Genomic DNA, 7,736 nt, shown 5'->3' with positions numbered 1-7,736 from the left:
GTGAAGGGGCTCCCTAGTGTGTGGAAACTTTTCCTCCTTCACAGCTCCCTCCCAAAGGTACAGGTCCCGTCCCTATTTTTTTGTCTCTGTTTTTTTTCTTTTGCCCTATCCAGGTACATGGGGATTTTCTTGCCTTTTGGGAAGTCTGAGGTCTTCTGCCAGTGTTCAGTAGGTGTTCTGTAGGATTTGCTCCACATGTAGAGGTATTTTTGATGTATTTGTGGAGAGGTAGGTGATCTCCACGTCTTACTCCTCTGCCATCTTGAAGGTGTCTCCCTGTTTATTCTTCTAAAATAAAGTTTACATGGACACATCCTGAATTTTATTTATTTCTTTATTGGTCAGCATAAATTTCCTTTAATAATTTCTCCATTTCCAGTAGGATTTCATTTTGAGGTTTAACATATGAATCCAGTGTAAAGTTCTACAGTTTTAGTACATCTGGATTTCAAGTCATTTAAGATGAAAATGGAAATGCAAAGTTTACTTAAGTTTAATTTTCTTCTTCTATAACGTCTAAGTCTTCATCTTCTTCATCGTCCTCTTCTGCTTGTTGATCCTTTCTTAGTCAATAAATTGTTACCTGTCCTGCTCCAGATAAACACTTAGCTGACAGCGATCTCTGAAGAGGTGACTTTGAACTTGCTCTGATGATATCTAAATGACATAAATAATCTGGTGGATACAGAGAATTTTGGAAAACCTCTAAATCTTCTTCATCAATCTGTTGTATATTTTGGTAAGAAGCAGTGTAGAACTCTAAAGCTTTGCTGTGAAATAACATTTCGATAATGATAAATTCTGAAAATATAGTCTTTATATCCATTATTTTCTGCTTTTCAAAATTGTCAATAGTTTCCTCCAAATGACGAGTTGTTCAGGTAGCATCCCTTGTAGCTCTTTGTAATTCAGTTTCTGCCTGTGAAATAACATATCAGTCAGACGGGTTTCTCTGACATATTCTTTCTGAGTTAACAGTTGAAAAGCTTCTTGATTCCTTGCTGTTTGTGTTACTTTGAGGTCATCTCGTTTCATTTCTACAATGGTTCCATAAGCTTTCAAATGTTCAACTACTTTGGCTTCAAGTCTTTCAACGTCTGCTTGTCAATAATCCTGAAGTTTGGCAAACTCGTCAGCAAAGTTTTTCAGGCCCTGATTTAAATTTGGGGTCTCTGTAGAGACATACACATTGATTTCATTCACCAGGAGTTCTGCTTTGTATCCCAGTCTGGCAGTTTTCTGCACATAAGCTGCAAAGATTTAGCACAGCTCTCCAAAATACTTCTCCACATTTGTGACAGCAACTTACAATTGAGCATCCTGGTTCTGCAAGCTGCATTTCAACATCTTGCCTCATACACAGCCAGAGACCGCAGGCTGGGGCCCAAAGACAGGGGCTCCGAGGCACCCAGGCCCATCCTGGATTTTAAAAAGAAATAAATGTAAAATAAGTAATTTCTAGATTTACCTTTATAGTCTATTGGAAAGGGCTTTAACTTGGCAGTGCAAAACAAATTTAATGCACAGCACTTTAACGAATATCACTACTCAAGAACAGTATGAAAAATATTAATTTTAAAAAGCAAATTTTAAAAAGATAAAGTGTAAAATATTTACTGAAAGCAATACCCATTAAACAACAACAACAGTTCAGGTCAAAGACATCTCTTTTTTTCTTTATGTATGGGTTATTTCACAGAGGAATAGTTGAGACTCCATGATTGTATGTGATTGTATGAACATTGTGGTAGCTTATTCAGTACTCAGAATGCTGAGACTTACTGGTTGTCGTTTAGGATCAGAATGAATACACTTAGGAATATCCATTTCCAACTAAGATGGAGTAGCTGGGAACAGAATTATCACTGAACCTGAAAAATAAAAAATGCAGATGGACAAAATATATGGAATAAAGGTTATCAAGGCACTAGCATCAGTGAATGTAGGACAGTGATGCCTGAAAGATAGGGAGAAATGTTGTGTGCCTTATGAATTTCCCTAGATTTCTGTGTTGAGAGGATTTTCAGGCCGTAGAGTATGGAGGCAGAACTGAGGCAGAGTCTGGACAACACCCTGAGTTGAAGAGACAAAGCTGAGAGTTTGAGGACAAAAAGCTGCCTGGAGTTTACCTACCTAAAGTGCTGCAGAGGAGAGAGCTGCACAGAAAGAGAACACAAAGATCTGAGCCAGTCCCTTTATTTCTTTAGCAGAGTGCTAATGAGTGAACGGGAGTGAGGAAACTACCCAAGGCCAGGGAAAGAACCCCCCGAACAGGTTAAGGTGACAGTGCATGGCAGCCTCTCTTCTCTCCAGCCAGACTCGAAAACTTCATGATTCGTAGGGCATCAGGTGGAGCTCACTGAAGCGTCTTCATCAATCATAGGAAATAATTGGTCTAAAACACTTCTCCAGTCTTGCCTAATAAATCTTAAAAGCAAGAACAAACAGTATCCAAGTAAATTAACTGTGACCCAGAACAACGCTCAAGAATATTTATGACAATACAAAAATATCCAGCATCTAGCAAAGTGAAGTTCACAATGCTGGAATTCAATAAAAAATGATTAAACAGACAAAGTAATAGAAAAATATGACTCATAATGAAGGAAAAAATCAATCAAAAGCCAGAGCTGAAATAGATGTTAAAATTAGCAAATAAAAACATTAAATAGTTATCATAACCCTATTCTTTATGTTCAAAATTTAAGTATAGACATGGAAGACATAAAAAGAGACAAAAATTGCATTTCTATAAATGTAAACTAAAATGTTTGCCTTGAGTAATACACTAGATGGGATTTGTGAAAATTTAACACTCCAGATGTAAAAATTAGCAAGCATGAAGACTTGGGAATAGACATTATTAAGATGATACACAGAAATAAAGGAGAATTTTTTTTAAATGAATAGAGAATCAGTGAGATATGGAACAATTTCAAGTGTCTAATATGCTTATCATCAGAGTGCTCAAAGACAGAGGATAGGGACTGGAAAAAATATTTGAAAAAGTAAAGACTGAAAAAATTCCAAATTTGATGAAATCTATGAATCCACATATCAACAATATCAATGAATATCAATGAAGTACAAGAAACAAGAAGAAAACTACATTTCACATAATAATCTATTACCATAATTATGGTAATGGTATTATGGTAAAGAGAAAAAATTTTAAATCATGCATATGATGAAGAACTTATATCCAGAATATATAAAAACCTCCCAAAACTCAATAAAAAGAGAACAACTCATTTTTTTAAAAAAGTGAGCAAAAGATTTGAATAGACCCAAACAGATATGCTATTGTGGCAAATAAGCAAATGAAACAATACACAGCATGACTTTTCATTAAAGAAATGCAAATTAAAACTGTAAAGAGGTACCACCACACATCTATTAGGATGGCTAAATTTAAAAAGACAGAGCATCCCAAGTGCTGACAATTCCCGGGATGTAGAGTAACTAGCGCCCTCATATAATACTGAAGAGAATAGTACAGCTATCAACACTCTGGGAAAGAGTTTGGCAGTTTCTTAAAAAGTTACACACACCCATACCATGTGATCTAGACAGTCCACTCTAGGTGGAGGGAAATAAAAGTCTATGTCCATGCAAAGACTTGTAGAGGACTCTTCAAAAAAACTTCATGTTTAATTGCCAAAATCTCTAAACAAATAAAAAAAGTGAATTGATAAACTTGTATCTTATACATGTTTCTAATATAATTTTACATACATAGTATTTTTATATAATAAATATTTATACAATAAAATTAACATAATTTTATACATGTATGCAATATAATTATTCTATACAAAAATTTATATAATGGAATTCTGTTCGGCAATAAAAATGAATGAACTGTTGATATATTCTACATCATGAATTAATCTCCAACTAATTATGCTGAGTGAATGAAGCAAGTAAAAATAAAGTACTCAATATAATTCTATTTATATCAAATTCTAGGAAGTGCAAACAAGTCCAGAGTGACAGATTAGTCTATAATCTATAGTGACAAACTAATCTGGGGACAGTGTATGTGGGTGGAGTGAGGAGAGGTAGGAGAGAGGATTTATAAAAAGATAAGGAAATCTTTGGGAATGATGGACATGTTCATTACTTTGATTGTATTAATGGTTTCATGGGTGTATACATATGTCAAAACTCATCAAATTGTGTATTTAAATTAGGTGGTGTTTGTCATTTACTAATATTACATCAATAAAGAAGTTAAAAAATAAGTACACTTAGGAATGCATAGCTTTTTCTATCCCTGTTAACACTCTTAACTTGGAGTGTGCTGTCTTGGAAGGTAAACTGTGCAGTATAACAGTGGCAAAATAAAAGATGTATTTTCTTTTGACATTACTATTATCTTATTCTATGATACAAATTATTGACCAAATATCTTTCTGTATACATTTTAGTCATTTTGGAAACCCTCTTCCGTGGAATGTTTCTATTGGGGCTGCTGTTTTGCCAATAACTAGATACATTACTGGCATAACATATCTGGCCCCTCCTGGTCTCAGCTCTGGAAGCCAAAGGAAGAAAACCTCCTCTGTGATGACTCACCAATCAGATTTCATTGTGCAACTAACTGTTCAGTACTGGAATCATTTATTTCATGCTACTCACCAGAGAAATTATTCTTTGGGAAGTTTAAAACTTTTTGTGCAAACATTTTCCTCATTAAAAAAAGCAATTTGTGGGCTTCCCTGGTGGTGCAGTGGTTGAGAGTCCACTTGCTGATGCAGGGGATGCGGGTTCGTGTCCCGGTCCGAGAAGATCCCACATGCCGCGGAGTGGCTGGGCCCGTGAGCCATGGCCGCCAGGCCTGCGAGTCTGGAGGAGCCTGTGCTCCGCAGCGGGAGAGGCTACAACAGTGAGAGGTCCGCGTACAGAAAAAAAAAAAAAATTTGTATTTCTTATAGAAAATTTTACAAAATACCCCCCCAAAATTTTAAGTATAGTATATAGTTGCAACTGCTATTAATATTTGGCATAATTTACCTGTATATTTTATTAAAAATCATATTTATATGTTATGATAACACTACATAAAGTCATGTATCTTGGTTTTTTCACTTGATATTAAATGACAGTTTTTATCCTAAACATTTTAACGGCTGTCATAAATTCAATCATTTAGACATACCATGATTTATCACCCATCTCCTGTGTTTAGACTTTCATGTAGTCTTAAATCGTTTACTACTATAAATAACATTGCAGCGTTCACATTTTGCATGAAACTGTTTTCTTGGAGAATCTTCTCTGGAATGGAATTCTCTTCTTAAGCATACCCATAACCTAAAAATTCCTCTTTCCGGTTCAAGAATCCATTATCATCTACTGAGCACTTACTATGCAAGAGACTGTGTAGTAGAGGATAAGAAACTGAATGCAGCCTTAAGTCCTACAGAAGCTAAAAGAAGAAGAAATGACCATAGGAGTTTCAGAGTCATAGGTTCAAATTTGAATTTGAAAGCTCTTAAACAGTATTTTAAAAATACCGAATATGGTATTGGGAGAAGAATGGGTGGAGTGGAGTGTGCTGTATGTATTCTTCTGCAGGAATTCTTCCGTCCTCTGGATTTGGGTGTTTCTCCAGCAGTCCTCCATAACATCAGTGTAACTTGAACCACATGTTCATATGCTAAATAAGAACCATCTCTTGGTATGGATGAGGTAGAAATGGCTAAATATCTTCCTTGCTGATTTTAATGTTCATAGAGATGAAACCAAGATGACAATTTGAGTTCCTTAATGTTAGTATGCAAAGAAAATCTCCACATATATTTTTAAAAATTAGAGAATGTCATAAAATAAAAATGGTGTATTTTTCTTTCTTCAATGTGTATAGAAATTTTCTTCCACAGAGTTCAGATTTTCTTATAAAAACATTTTATGGGAAAAACGTGCTGTTGGAAATATTTGTGAAATCATTAGTGGCGTTGGGTAGGCAAGTATGAACCATATAGTAAAAGATAATAAAAGAGAGCAAAAGAGTGGTCAGAGACAAATTAAAACCCTGGCTGAACAAACACAGTATTGGTAAAAATGTTATATTGATATCAATGAAAAGACAAAATGTACCTTGAGGGCAATTTGGTTCACTATGGTGAAACATTTGAAAATGCTTAAAAATGGATTATTTACTTTGTAAAACTCAGAGAATTTGGATAACAATGGCCTTTGTGAATAAAGTACAATTATTCAGAGAAAGGAATTATGGAGCTAAAAAGAAACACCGGAACTCATTCCGGACTGGAGTGAAGGCCTGGAATTATCTGGATGGAGAGACATAAGACCACTTCGTCTTCAGTATTCAGAATGCAGCAGGAAACTGCTAAGGGGTCGTTCCTACCATTAGTCTTTTAAAAGCAGCTGTGAATAGGATAGAAAATGATTCATAAATACAGACACTGGTTATGCCACTCCCTCCCCTACAACTCTAACAGACATTCTCAATCAATTGCGGACTTTTTCACATTAGACTTAACAGGAGTTCGGAATCCTTCTTAGTGTAATACCATGGGTGTGCACTACCCACAGATGGACTTTAAAGATATTTAACATGACTTCCAAATCGGAGATTTATTGATGTTTCAGTTTTCTCATCACCTGCTTATTTGATAGAACTCTTGTGTAGGGTACATAAGATAGTTCATGTTAAAGTACATTGTTAATAAAATGCTGGAAATTGTTAATGCAGAGATGACAGATAGGATGATTATTTGTTTATGTTTATAAAAATGTGGCTAATGCACTAACAAGCTAAATTCCTTTACCTGCAGCCTAGAAGTCCTTACTGTATGCAGATTTTTGTTAGAGTCATGTTAACGCTATCGCATGTGTGTTTTCCCTTAGATTGTGTGCTTCCCGAGGGCAGAGCATGTGTCTTTCATCTTTGTATTTCTGGGACTTGTTGTAATATCAAGAACATAGAATATACTCAATACTTGTTGAACTGAAATTAGAATAAAAAGCTGGATAATTCAATATTTTTAAACTCACAGTTCACTTTTATTACAATCCTAGATGAGGCCGGCAGTTCAGAATTTTACCTTCCATCTACATTAGGCATTTTCCAGCCCCTGTGAATTTGGATTTCATGTAGTTTAGTCTGGATGTGTCCGTCCAATTCTGTCGTGATATTTATAAACCAACACATATGATATTCTTCTACATTGTGTAATAATGTGCCTTCCTTCTGCTGGAAATGGTTCCCAAAAGGAAAGTATTGATCCAACCACAAATATGTTTACTTTTTGAGATTCAAGGACCTGAAATAGTGATAGAATCTTTGACTTTATCTCTGTTCGGTCTTGCTACCATCCGCCGACTGATTTTGAGATTCCAAAGGAAAATCTTTTCATATGTGCCCTCTTGAGCATCGTATACTTTAATTCTAAGAATTTAGGATTCAACTTGCTCTGCTCCGAGGGTGGTGTGTTTAGTTCATAGAAATATTGAGACAGGAATGTCTTGGCAAATTTGTTTTGGAAGGAGAGATGAATATTTCAAGCTCATATTCATAATGCCTGGGGAGAAATTTGTAATCTGGATCCCACAGCTGTTGCTGGGTGAACCTGTGGGGTCGTTTTCCTCTGGCTAAACCAGTAGGGGGTTCCCAATGCCTGTCTCTACAGCTAGATGCTCTCTGCATTTTTATTACTTGCTGTAACCTTAACAACTATGTTTGGAAATGCATGGTTTTTAAAAAAAAT

The 7,736-nt window shown here is 35.5% G+C and overlaps 1 pseudogene across 1 annotated transcript; it reads right to left on the bottom strand.

Annotated features, from left to right (window-relative positions):
- Positions 1 to 493: 493 nt before the first annotated feature.
- LOC309957518 (CBY1-interacting BAR domain-containing protein 1-like) lies at positions 494 to 1,347 on the bottom strand (annotated as a pseudogene). The gene has a single exon. The product of its transcript is annotated as a CBY1-interacting BAR domain-containing protein 1-like (transcript).
- Positions 1,348 to 7,736: the final 6,389 nt, after the last annotated feature.

This window comes from Leucopleurus acutus, assembly GCF_964270905.1.
Source record: "Leucopleurus acutus genome assembly, chromosome: 2".
Lineage (NCBI taxonomy): Eukaryota > Metazoa > Chordata > Mammalia > Artiodactyla > Delphinidae > Leucopleurus > Leucopleurus acutus.
The sequence above is the reverse complement of the archived record's forward strand: the minus strand, read 5'-3'. Positions and strand labels throughout refer to the sequence as shown.